Source organism: Pan troglodytes, chromosome 14, assembly GCF_028858775.2.
Source record: "Pan troglodytes isolate AG18354 chromosome 14, NHGRI_mPanTro3-v2.0_pri, whole genome shotgun sequence".
Taxonomy (NCBI): domain Eukaryota; kingdom Metazoa; phylum Chordata; class Mammalia; order Primates; family Hominidae; genus Pan; species Pan troglodytes.
Window position 1 is genome coordinate 53334254 of NC_072412.2, and position 9002 is coordinate 53343255.

Sequence of the window (9002 nt, forward strand, 5' to 3'; positions counted from 1 at the left end):
GACATGAAGTTCTTGCCCGTGCCTATGTCCTGAATGGTAATGCCTAGGTTTTCTTCTAGGGTTTTTATGGTTTTAGGACTAACGTTTAAATCTTTAATCCATCTTGAATTGATTTTTGTATAAGGTGTAAGGAAGGGATCCAGTTTCAGCTTTCTACATATGGCAGCCAGTTTTCCCAGCACCATTTATTAAATAGGGAATCCTTTTCCCATTGCTTGTTTTCCTCAGGTTTGTCAAAGATCAGATAGTTGTAGATATGCAGCATTATTTCTCAGGGCTCTGTTCTGTTCCATTGATCTATATCTCTGTTTTGGTACCAGTACCATGCTGTTTTGCTTACTGTAGCCTTGTAGTATAGTTTGAAGTCAGGTAGTGTGATGCCTTCAGCTTTGTTCTTTTGGCTTAGGATTGACTTGGCGATGCGGGCTCTTTTTTGGTTCCATATGAACTTTAAAGTAGTTTTTTCCAATTCTGTGAAGAAAGTCATTGGTAGCTTGATGGGGATGGCATTGAATCTATAAATTACCTTGGGCAGTATGGCCATTTTCATGATATTGATTCTTCCTACCCATGAGCATGGAATGTTCTTCCATTTCTTTGTATCCTCTTTTATTTCATTGAGCAGTGGTTTGTAGTTCTCCTTGAAGAGGTCCTTCACGTCCCTTGTAAGGTGGATTCCTAGGTATTTTATTCTCTTTGAAGCAATTGTGAATGGGATTTCACTCATGATTTGGCTCTCTGTTTGTCTGTTATTGGTGTATAAGAATGCTTGTGATTTTTGTACATTGATTTTGTATCCTGAGACTTTGCTGAAGTTGCTTACCAGCTTAAGGAGATTTTGGGCTGAGACAATGGGGTTTTCTAGATATACAATCATGTCGTCTGCAAACAGGAACAATTTGACTTCCTCTTTTCCTGGTTGAATACCCTTTATTTCCTTCTCCTGCCTAATTGCCCTGGCCAGAACTTCCAACACTATGTTGAATAGGAGTGGTGAGAGAGGGCATCCCTGTCTTGTGCCAGTTTTCAAAGGGAATGGTTCCAGTTTTTGCCCATTCAGTATGATATTGGCTGTGGGTTTGTCATAGATAGCTCTTATTATTTTGAGATACGTCCCATCAATACCTAATTTATTGAGAGTTTTTGGCATGAAGCGTTGTTGAATTTTGTCGAAGGCCTTTTCTGTATCTATTGAGATAATCATGTGGTTTTTGTCTTTGGTTCTGTTTATATGCTGGATTACATTTATTGATTTGCATATATTGAACCAGCCTTGCATCCCAGGGACGAAGCCCACTTGATCATGGTGGATAAGCTTTTTGATGTGCTGCTGGATTCGTTTTGCCAGTATTTTGTTGAGGATTTTTGCATCAATATTCATCAAGGATATTGGTCTAAAATTCTCTTTTTTGGTTGTGTTTCCGCCCGGCTTTGGTATCAGGATGATGCTGGCCTCATAAAATGAGTTAGGGAGGATTCCCTCTTTTCCTATTGATTGGAATAGTTTCAGAAGGAATGGTACCAGTTCCTCCTTGTACCTCTGGTAGAATTCGGCTGTGAATCCATCTGGTCCTGGACTCTTTTTGGTTGGTAAGCTATTGATTATTGCCACAATTTCAGCTCCTGTTATTGGTCTATTCAGAGATTCAACTTCTTCCTGGTTTAGTCTTGGGAGAGTGTATGTGTTGAGGAATTTATCCATTTCTTCTAGATTTTCTAGTTTATTTGCGTAGAGGTGTTTGTAGTATTCTCTGATGGTAGTTTGTATTTCTGTGGGATTGGTGGTGATATCCCCTTTATCATTTTTTATTGCGTCTATTTGAGTCTTCTCTCTTTTTTTCTTTATTAGTCTTGCTACTGGTCTATCAATTTTGTTGATCCTTTCAAAAAACCAGCTCCTGGATTCATTAATTTTTTGAAGGGTTTTTTGTGTCTCTATTTCCTTCAGTTCTGCTCTGATTTTAGTTATTTCTTGCCTTCTGCTAGCTTTTGAATGTGTTTGCTCTTGCTTTTCTAGTTCTTTTAATTGTGATGTTAGGGTGTCAATTTTGGATCTTTCCTGCTTTCTCTTGTGGGCATTTAGTGCTATAAATTTCCCTCTACACACTGCTTTGAATGTGTCCCAGAGATTCTGGTATGTTGTGTCTTTGTTCTCGTTTGTTTCAAAGAACATCTTTATTTCTGCTTTCATTTCGTTATGTACCCAGTAGTCATTCAGGAGCAGGTTGTTCAGTTTCCATGTAGTTGAGCGGTTTTGAGTGAGTTTCTTAATCCTGAGTTCTAGTTTGATTGCACTGTGGTCTGAGAGATGGTTTGTTATAATTTCTGTTCTTTTACATTTGCTGAGGAGAGCTTTACTTCCAACTATGTGGTCAATTTTGGAATAGGTGTGGTGTGGTGCTGAAAAAAATGTATATTCTGTTGATTTGGGGTGGAGAGTTCTGTAGATGTCTATTAGGTCCCCTTGGTGCAGAGCTGAGTTCAATTCCTGGGTATCCTTGTTGACTTTCTGTCTTGTTGATCTGTCTAATGTTGACAGTGGGGTGTTAAAGTCTCCCATTATTAATGTATGGGAGTCTAAGTCTCTTTGTAGGTCACTCAGGACTTGCTTTATGAATCTGGGTGCTCCTGTATTGGGTGCATATATATTTAGGTTAGCTCTTCTTGTTGAATTGATCCCTTTACCATTATGTAATGGCCTTCTTTGTCTCTTTTGATCTTTGTTGGTTTAAAGTCTGTTTTATCAGAGACTAGGATTGCAACCCCTGCCTTTTTTTGTTTTCCATTTGCTTGGTAGATCTTTCTACCAAGCAAATAGAAAACAGATTCTTCCTTTTTTCACAGCCTTTAGTCTTTGACCAATGGACCAAGTCTCACACCTTGAAGACAAGGGTAAGCAGGAGTAAAGCACAAGTGATAGGGAGAGAACAACTTACCAGGTTCCCTAAAGAAATTGGAAATCGAAGTAGAAATAGAAACAGAATGGTCTAGAGCAAAACTTGGCAAACGTTTTCTGTACAAAGCCAGATAGTAAATGTTTTAGGCTTTGTGGGCCATTCAGCTTCTATCACAACTATTCAACTCTGTTGTTAAAATTTGAAAGCACCCACAAAAAAAATGTAAATAAACAGGAATAGTTGAATTCCAGTAAAACCTTAATTACAAAAATAGGCAGCAACAACTTAGCAAGAGAAAAATAAGCAACCCAATTCAAAAATAAGCAAGGGACTTGAAGAGACACATCTCCAAAGAACACATAAAAATGACAAGCACACAAAAAGATGCTCAATATCACTAAACATTATGGAAATGCAAATAAAAACTACAAGGTACCACTTTACATACATTAAGGTGGCTATTATCAATTTAAAAAAAAACAGAAAATAACAAGTGTTGACAAGGACATGGAGAAATTAGAACTCTTGTGCATTACTAGTAGGAATGTAAAATGGTGCAAACACTGTGGAAAAATTATATGGTGATTCCTCAAAAAGTTAAACATGGAATTATCTTATGACTCAGACATTCCACTTCTAGGTATATACACAAAAGAAATAAACTGAGGCACAAAAACAAGTATTTGTACATCAATGTTCATAACAGCACTATTCACAATAGACTAAAAGTGAACCCAACCAGATGCCCATCAGTAGAAGAACAAATAAGCAAAATGCGACATATATACATATATATAATGGGGTATTATTCATCCTTAAAAAGGAAGGAAATTCTGACATGTGCAACAACATAGATGAACCTTGAAGACATCATGTTAAGTAAAATAAGCCAGTCACAAAAGGGCAAATATTGTATGATTCCACTTAAAATTCTTTTAAGCCTTGGTTTTTTTTCTAGTTCCATATTGTTTTTGTAAATAAGGTTTTATTGGAATAGAGTAAACGAATTCACAGAAAGTACAATGGTGGTTGGCAAGGGACTAGGGGAAGGGGAAATGGAGAGTAAGTGTTTAATGGGCAGAGAGTTTCAGTTACAGAAGATGAAAGAGTACTGGAGATGGATGGTGGTTGAACAACAATGCAAATGTACTTAATGCCATGGAATCCCTATACACATAAAAATTGTTAAAATGGTTAATCTTATTATAAATATTTTACCACAATAAAAGAAGTAAAAATAATTAAAATTTAAAAAAATAAAACAGGCAGGCTGCAGTTTGTTAAGCCTTGAATTAAAGCTGGATATTGTATATATTTCTGAAGAGGAAGCATATGATAGTTAGGATGGGTTAGATTATGCTGCAGTAACAATCTCAGAAAACTCAGTGGCTTAAAACTAGAAGAGTTGAGGTTGATCTCTCCAAGATGGCCAAATAGGAACAGCTCCAATCTGCAGCTCCCAGCAAGACTGATGCAGAAGATGGGTGATTTCTGCATTTCCAACTGAGGTACCTGGTTCATCGCACTGGGACAGGTTGGACAGTGGGTGCAGCCCATGGAGGGTGAGCCAAAGCAGGGAGGGTTGTCGACTCCCCAGGAAGTGCAAGGGGTTGGGGGATTTCCGTTTCCTAGCCAAGGGAAGCCATGACAGACAGTACCTGGAAAATTGGGACACTTCCACCCTAATACTGCGCTTTTCCAATGGTCTTAGCAAACAGCACACCAGGAGATTATATCCCATGCCTGGCTCGGCATGTCCCATACCCACGGAGCGCTGCTCACTGCTAGCACAGCAGTCCGAGATCGAACTGTGAGATGGCAGCCTGGGCTGGGGGAGGGGCGTCCGCCATTGCCGAGGTTTGAGTAGGTAAAAAAAGCAGCCAGAAAGCTTGAACTGGGTAAAGCCCACCGCAGCAAAACAAGGCCTGCCTGCCTCTGTAGACTCCACCTCTGGGGGCAGGGCATAGCTGAACAAAAGGCAGCAGAAACTTCTACAGACTTAAATGTCCATGTCTGACAGCTCTGAAGAGAGCAGTGGTTCTCCCGGCATGGATTTGAGCTCTGAGAACAGACAGACTGCCTCCTCCAGTGGGTCCCTGACCCCCATGTAGCCTAACTGGGAGATACCTGCCAGTAGGAGCTGACTGACACCTCATACAGACGAGTGCCCCTCTGAGACGAAGCTTTCAGAGGAGGGATCAGGCAGCAATATTTGCTGTTCTGCAGCCTCTGCTGGTGATACCCAGGCAATCAGGGTCTGCAGTGGACCTCCAGCAAACTCCAACAGACCTCCAGCTGAGGGTCCTGACTATTAGAAGGAAAACTAACAAACAGAAAGGAAGAGCATTGACATCAACAAAAAGAACATCCATACCAAAACCCCATCTGTAGGTCACCATCATCAAAGACCAAAGGTAGTAAAACCATAAAGATGGGGAGAAACCAGAGCAGAAAAGCTGAAAATTCTAAAAACCAGAGCACCTCTTCTTCTCCAAAGGAGTGCAGCTCCTTGCCAGCAATGGAACAAAGCTGGATGGAGCATGACTTTGATGAGTTGACAGAGTAGGCTTCAGAAGGTTGGTAATAACAAACTTCACTGAACTAAAGGAGGATGTTCGAACCCATCACAAGGAAGCTAAAAACCTTGAAAAAAAGATTAGATGAATGACTAACTAGAACAAACAGTGTAGAGAAGACCTTAAATGACCTGATAGAGCTGGAAACCATGGCACAAGAACTATGTGACACATGCACAAGCTTCAGCAGCCGATTCGATCAAGTGGAAGAAAGGGTATCAGTGATTGAAGATCAAATGAATGAAATGAAGCAAGAAGAGAAGTTTAGAGAAAAAAAGAGTAAAAAGAAATGAACAAAGCATCCAAGAAATATGGGACTATGTGAAAAGACCGAATCTACATTTGATTGGTGTACCTGAAAGTGATGGCGAGAATGGAACCAAGTTGGAAAACACTCTGCAGGATATTATCCAGGAGAACTTTCCCAACCTAGCAAGTCAGGCCAACATTCAAATTCAGAAATACAGAGAACACCACAAAGATACTCTTCGAGAAGAGCAACCCCAAGACACATAATTGTCAGATTCACCAAGGTTGAAATGAAGGAAAAAATGTTAAGGGCAGCCAGAGTGAAAGGTCAGGTTACCCACAAAGGGAAGCCCATCAGACTAATAGCCAATCTCTCAGCAGAAACTCTACAAGCCAGAAGAGAGTGGGGGCCAATATTCAACATTCTTAAAGAAAAGAATTTTCAACCAAGAATTTCATATCCAGCCAAACTAAGCTTTATAAGTGAAGGAGAAATAAAATCCTTCACAGACAAACAAATGCTGAGAGATTTTGTCACCACCAGGCCTGCCCTAAAAGAGCTCCTGAAGGAAGCACTAAACATGGAAAGGAACAACCGGTACCAGCCACTGCAAAAATATGCCAAATCGTAAAGACCATCGATGCTAGGAAGAAACTGCATCAACTAATGAGCAAAATAGACAGCTAACATCATAATGAAAGGATCAAATTCACACATAACAATATTAACCTTAAATGTAAATGGGCTAAATGCCCCAATTAAAAGACACAGACTGGCAAATTGGATCAAGAGTCAAGACCCATTAGTGTGCTGTATTCAGGAGACCCATCTCACGTGCAGAGACACACATAGGCTCAAAATAAAGGGATGGAGGAAGATCTACAAAGCAAATGGAAAGCAAAAAAAGCAGGGGTTGCAATCCTAGTCTCTAATAAAACAGACTTTAAACCAACAAAGATCAAAAGAGACAAAGAAGGCCATTACATAATGGTAAAGGGATCAATTCAACAAGAAGAGCTAATGATCCTAAATATACAAGCACCCAATACAGGAGCACCCAGATTCATAAGGCAAGTCCTTAGAGACCAACAAAGAGACTTAGACTCCCAGACAATAATAATGGGAGACTTTAACACCCCACTGTCAATATTAGACAGATTAATGAGACAGAATGTCAACAAGGATATCCAGGACTTGAACTCAGCTCTGCACCAAGCAGACCTAATAGACATCTACAGAACTCTCCATCCCAAATCAACAGAATACACATTCTTCTCAGCACCACATCCCACTTATTCCAAAATTGACCACATAGTTGGAAATAAAGCACTCCTCAGCAAATGTAAAAGAACAGAAATTACAACAAACTGTCTCTCAGAACACAGTGCAATCCAATTAGAACTCAGGATTAAGAAATTCACTCAAAACTACACAACTAAATAGAAACTGAACAACCTGCTCCTGAATGACTACTGGGTAAATAACGAAATGAAGGGAGAAATAAAGATGTTCTTTGAAACCAATGAGAACAAAGACACAACATATCAGAATCTCTGGGACACATTTAAAGCGGTGTGTAGAGGGAAATTTATAACACTAAATGCCCACAAGAGAAAGGAGGAAAAATCTAAAATCGACACCCTAACATCAAAATTAGAAGAACTAGAGAAGCAAGAGCAAACAAATTCAAAAGCTAGCAGAAGACAAGAAATAACTAAGATCAGAGCAGAACTGAAGGAGATAGAGACACAAAAAACCCTTCAAAACAATCAATGAATCCAGGAACTGGTTTTTTGAAAAGATCAACAAAATTGATAGACTGCTAGCAAGAATAATAAAGAAGAAAAGAGAGAAGAATCAAATAGATGCAATAAAAAAATGATAAAGGGGATATCACCACGGATCCCACTGAAATACAAACTACCATCAGAGAATACTATAAACACCTCTACACAAATAAACTTGAAAATCTAGAAGAAATGGATAAATTCCTGGACACATACACCCTCTCAAGACTAAAGCAGGAAGAAGTTGAATCCCTGAATAGACCAATAACAGGCTCTGAAATTGAGGCAATAATTAATAGCCTACCAACCAAAAAAAGTTCAGGACCAGATGGATTCACAGCCAAATTCTAACAAAGTTACAAACAGGAGCTGATACCATTCCTTCTGAAACTATTCCAATCAATAGAAAAAGAGGGAATTCTCCCTAACTCATTTTATGAGGCCAGCATCATCCTGATACCAAAGCCGGGCAGAGACACAACAAAAAAAGAGAATTTTAGACCAATATCCCTGATGAACATCGATGTGAAAATCCTCAATAAAATACTGGCAAACTCAAGCCAGCAGCACATCAAAAAGCATATCCATCATGATAAAGTTGGCTTCATCCCTGGGATGCAAGGCTCTTTCACCATACACACATCAATAAATGTAATCCATCACATAAACAGAACCAAAGACAAAAACCACATGATTATCTCAATAGATGCAGAAAAGGCCTTCAACAAAATTCAACAGCCCTTCATGCTAAAAACTCTCAATAAACCAGGTATTGATGGGATGTATCTCAAAATAACAAGACCTATTTATGACAAACCCACAGCCAATATCATACTGAATGGGCAAATACTGGAAGCAGTCCGTCTGAAAACTGGCACAAGGCAAGGATACCCTGTCTCACCACTCCTATTCAACATAGTGTTGGAAGTTCTGGCCAGGGCAATCAGGCAGGAGCAAGAAATAAAGGGTATTCAATTAGGAAAAGGGGAAGTCAAATTGTCCCTGTTTGCAGATGACATTATTGTATACTTAGAAAACTCCATCGTCTCAGCCCCAAATCTCCTTAAGCTGATAAGCAACTTCAGCAGTCTCAGGATACAAAATCAATGTGGAAAAATCACAAGCATTCTTATACACCAATAACAGACAGAGAGCCAAATCATGAGTGAACTCCCATTCACAATTGCTTCAAAGAGAATAAAATACCTAGGAATCCAACTTACAAGGGATGTGAAGGACCTCTTCAAGGAGAACTACAAACCACTGCTCAACCAAATAAAAGAGGACACAAACAAATGGAAGAACATTCCAAGCTCATGAATAGGAAGAATCAATATTGTGAAAATGGCCATACTGCCCAAAGTAATTTATAGATTCAATGCCATCCCCATCAAGCTACCAATGACTTTCTTCACAGAATTGGAAAAAACTACTTTAAGTTCATATGGAACCAAAAAACAGCCACATTGCCAAGACAATCCAATCTTAAGCA